Source organism: Dipodomys ordii, unplaced genomic scaffold, assembly GCF_000151885.1.
Source record: "Dipodomys ordii isolate 6190 unplaced genomic scaffold, Dord_2.0 Scaffold38, whole genome shotgun sequence".
In the NCBI taxonomy this organism is placed as follows: Eukaryota; Metazoa; Chordata; class Mammalia; order Rodentia; family Heteromyidae; genus Dipodomys; species Dipodomys ordii.
In genome coordinates, this window is record NW_012267254.1 from 11282607 (window position 1) to 11287697 (window position 5091).

The window sequence follows — 5091 nt, forward strand, 5'->3', positions numbered from 1 at the left end:
TGCAAGGCAAGCGCTCTACCACTGAGCTACCTTCCCAGCTCCGAGGCTGCAATTCTTGATAAGAAATGTACGCATTATCCTGCCCAGGAAATGGAAACCCCCTGTACAGTATGTTCACAAAAAAATAAAATTAAAAATTAAAAAAAATTAAAAGAAAAAAACAAAAAAACCAAATAATTTTCCAGCTTCTGCTTGTGTAACAATTGCTGATTTTCTATTGACCAAAGAAAGTCACATGACCAAGTCCCAAATTATTGTGGAAGAGAACAACACAGAGGGAGCATATGAAGTGATGTGATTCCTTAGTCACAGGAATATTGAAATATCTTATTACAGGTGAAAAATCTGGTGATACTGAGAAATAGTGAAAGAAGTGTTTATTTATCAATAGGCATGGAACTATTTTGATATTTTAGCCATAGGCATGTTGTTAAACAATTGGCACAAGTACTTGGGCATAACAGTTTCACACAGAGAGAGGCTCTGCATGCTCTAGAAATGCTGCTGACCTGTGGTTCCCAGCAACAAATAATAATACAATATCAATGTGAATGCCTTCTTAATTCACGAAATAATACCCTTGGAATAAAAGTTCTCATGAGATGCAGCATTACCAACAGTAAGAGGGAGGTTCTTCAAAGAGACTGTTTTATTCAGTGTTTATTCAACATTTATTGCAGTATAAGCCATAACCATTAGGAATCTAGTTGTTAAAAAGTGACAGCAAAGTTGCAGAATGCATAATAAACATAAAATCGTTTGTTTGCTGGGTTTCGGTTGCTCACACCTGTGATGCTAGCTATTCAGGAGGCTTAGAACTGAGGATCACAGGCAGGAAAGCTGGGCTATGAAAGTCCATGACACTCTTATCTCCACTAAATCACCAAAATGCTGGAAGTGGAGCTGTGAACTGAGCGGTAGAGTTCTGGCATGGAGCAAAATAAAAGTTTAGGACAGCTCCCAGGACCAGCGCGCGCGCATGTGTGTGTGTGCGTGCGCGTACACACACACACACACACAAATTCATTTGTATTTTTGTGCATTCACAGTGACCAGTCTTAAAAGGAAATTAAGAGAACAATGCAACTTACATAATATCACAAATATTAGGATAATTTTGAATAAACATAACTAAAGACACAAAAGACTTTCATACTGAAGAATGCAAGCTGGTGAAGGAAATTAAAGGAGAGACATTTATATGCATGGTATATCACCATATACTGATCAACAGATTCAATACAATCCCTATCAAATTCTATTTTTTTCAGAAATAGGAAAAATCCCTGTTAGCTTCCATATAATTTTAAAAGTTTTTAAATAAAAAATAATCTTGATAAAGGACAGAAGTTCCATACATCCTGATTTCAAAACGTATATAGTACAGTATGCTATCACAGTCATTGTTTGATAAGAACACGTAGCTAGACATTTTGAACAATACAATAGAGCATGCAGTTTTGCATATTAGGCAAATTGATTTTGACAAGGATGTCAAGACCATTAATAGGTGTTTTAATAGGTGTTTTTAGGTGTTTTAATAGGTTTTTTTTCGGAGAAACTATCCATAGGCAAGAAAATGAAGTTGGATTCATATGAAGTTGAATTAACATTATATGCAAAAATTAAATCAAAATGGATCAATCGCCTAAATATGAGATAAAAATGTAAAAATTTGGGCGGGGATGTAGCTCGGTGGCAAAGTGCTTGCTTAGCAAGTGCAATGTCCTGGGTTTGATCCCCAGTACCAAAAAAGAAAAAAAGACCAAAAAAGTAAAAATCTTAGGCCTGGTTCTTCATTTCTTCCTTTAATATTATGATCTAACCCATATACTTCCTAGACATCAGATGTGAGTCAATAACCTTGCATTAGTGAATTTCAGGCAGGTCTCTGTCATATGCGACTTATAATGTTGAATAATTTGAAAAACTTAATAAAAATCCCTTGAAGCTGCAGGAGTGAAAGGCATAATGCCTTTCTCCTTCTTTCTTACATCTTTTTAATGTAAGACTTCTATTTGCAAAAGCCCTACAATCCAGACAGCAAGGATCTCTGGTTCCAAGCTCTAGCAGTATAAGAAAGAGTATAGAAGGTCAGATGTAGAAGTAATCACGATATCTGATTTAAGTACCCACTTCAAAAGGAAGTTAAAAAGACTATTGGGATAATGGGTGCAAACTATAATGTGGCACATGACACATAGCAAGTACTAAAAAAATGGCAGTGCTATTTGTTTCTGAGTATAAATACCCAGACCTAACATTTACTTTGTTATTTAGACAGTTTTTATCTTGGATGTTAAATAGCTCGTTATTAACATTTTTCTCCCATCTTCTATTATTTAGTAAGAGTTCCATATACAATGTTTTCTGGTTTGGCACTGGTGTCTCAAGCTTGTAATCCTCGCTCCTCAGCCAGACTGGGCAGGAAAGTCCATGAGACTCTTATCTCCAATTAACCACCAGAAACTGGTAATGTAGCTGTGGCTCAAAGTGGTAGAGCTGTAGCCTTGAATGAAAAATTTCAGGGCAGTGCCCAGGACCTGAGTTCAAGACCTAGACTGGCACACCCACACTCACCCCCCCCCAATGTTTTCTGATTTATTTCCAAAAAATTCACTGCCAGTAGATTTTTTTTTCATGTGTGGGTATTTTTATGGTTTTTTTTTATTGTCAAGGTGATGTACAAAGGGTTACAGTTACATACATAATGAGTGTATTTCTTGTCAAACATTGTTACCCCCTCCCTCATTTTGCTCCCACATTCCCTCCCCTGTAAGTCCCCCCCAAGTTGTATAGTTCATTTCCAACATATTGCCTTGTGAGTATTGCTGTTGCATTGGTTCACCTTTTGTTGCCAGTAGATTTTAAAACTTTTGATTCATAACATGCTCAGAAAGTATTAATGTGAATATCTTCTAATAGAACTTATTTTGCCTGAATGCCTGCAAAACATGAGATACTACTTGTTTACAACTTGGTCATTGAACTCTATTAAATACTTCATATCTGCATGTTTCATACTTTATTATTCAAATCTCTGAGTTTTAACGGGCAAGAAAACTTGCATTATTGTAAATCTTTAAGATGATTGTGTTTAAACAGTGATACTCACTAGACACTATGTTGGAAATGAACTTTATAACTCAGGTAAAGGGGAGTGAGGGGGCTTTGGAAGTAGGAGAAAATGATGGTGGGGATAACTGTTAAAAAAGAAATGTACTCATTACCTTACTCATATAACTGTAACCCCTTTGAACATCATCTTTACAATAAAATTTACAGTAAATAAATTCCTTCACAAAGACAGCTTCACATTTGACATGTCTATTGTGCAGTGATTCACTTGATTCTGACAAACTTGTCCTAATTTCTCAGATATCTTCACTAAATTCTTCAAAAATCTTTCCCCACTTTGCTGAATATTGTTTTTCTGCCAAGGCCAGATTTTGAAGTCAACCTACAAAGTCCGTTTCTGAATAGTAAACTTGCTAGTCCTATGATCATGCTGGACAGTGGAATAATGTTGAACGGAGCTGCCCCATGACCCAGCAATCCCACTCTTGGGCATTTATCCAATAGACCACAAAGAAGGCCACATTAAAGCTACCAGCCCAACCATGTTCATCGCAGAATTGTTTACCATAGCCAAGATGTGGAATTTGCCCAGATAGTCCTCAAGAAAATTTGGTATATATACACAATGGAATTCTACTCATCCATCAGGAAGAATGATATTGCAGCATACATAAAGAAATGGAAAGACATGGAAAAATTGTATTTATCAAAGTAAGCCAGATCCAGAGATATATAGCTTGCATAATTTCCCTTATTTGTGGTAGCTAGAATATGACTATAAATGTACAAGTGAGCATACTGGATGGTAAGCAAGGTGTTACAAATGAATTAACTGAAGTGTAATAGACTTTATGGAGAGCACACATAGTATAAATTTTTAAAAAGACTATGTCAAAGCCCAACAAAATAAGTACTAGGAAATGGGGAAAGAGGGTAGAACCAAGGGAAGAGAAGTAGAAAAATGAAGGGAGAAGGGGGAGAATACAGGCAAGAATTCACTGTACATATCACACAATTGAGAAATATAAGTGAAGGAATGGGTGGAAAGGGGATGAAAATGTTACAGTGGTGACACAGATTAAGATGCTTTGTACACATAAACTGCTTCATTAAATCACAAAAACAACCTAAATAAGCAAGGGAAGTGGTGGTTTGGAGGGGTGGGTGAGAATGTCGAAAGGGGTGACAATGATCAAGATACATCATGTTCATAAACTGCTTTGGTGAATGGAAACTCCTTTGTACAACTACTTAAAAATAATAAAAATAGGGGCTGGGAAGGTGGCTCAGTGGTAGAGCGCTTGCCTTGCATGCATGAGGCCCTGGGTTCGATTCCCCAGCACCACATAAGCAAAAAAAGCTGGAAGTAGTGCTATGGCTCAAGTGGTAGAATGCTAGCCTTGAGCTGAAAAACTGAGGAACAGTGCCCAGGTCCAGAATTCAGGCTCCACGACCGACCAAATAAATAAATAAATAGATAAAAATATTGTTTAAAAAAGTCAAGTGGTATTTTGGGCTGTGTTGCCTCTGAAAATTAGCCAATTAGCAGGTTTGAAATTTTACTATTAGATATCAATCTCTTTGGTCAGCAGGCTGTCCCAAGTAGTTTAGCCCAATTAAACTGCCTCTAATACATCTTGATGAATATCATTTTTTAACCTCTGAGTCTTTTAGTTTATTTTTTTCTTTCTTTCTTTTGTTGGTCATGGGACTTGAACTCTGGGCTTGGTCACTGTCTCTAAACTCTTCTCCTCAAGGCTAATACTCTACCACTTTGAGCTACAGCGCCACTTCCAGTCTTCTGGTGATTTGGAGATTTTCTGCCCCCGGCTAGCTTTGAACTTTGATCCTCAGATCTCAGCCTCTTGAGTAGCTAGGATTACAGGTGTGGGCCACTGGCACCTGGCTTTGGTTTCTGTTTTTTTTTGGGGGGGTCTGGTCGTGGGGCCTGAACTCTGGGCCTGGGCGCTGTCCCTCAGCTCTTCAGCTCAAGGCTAGCACTCTACCACTTGA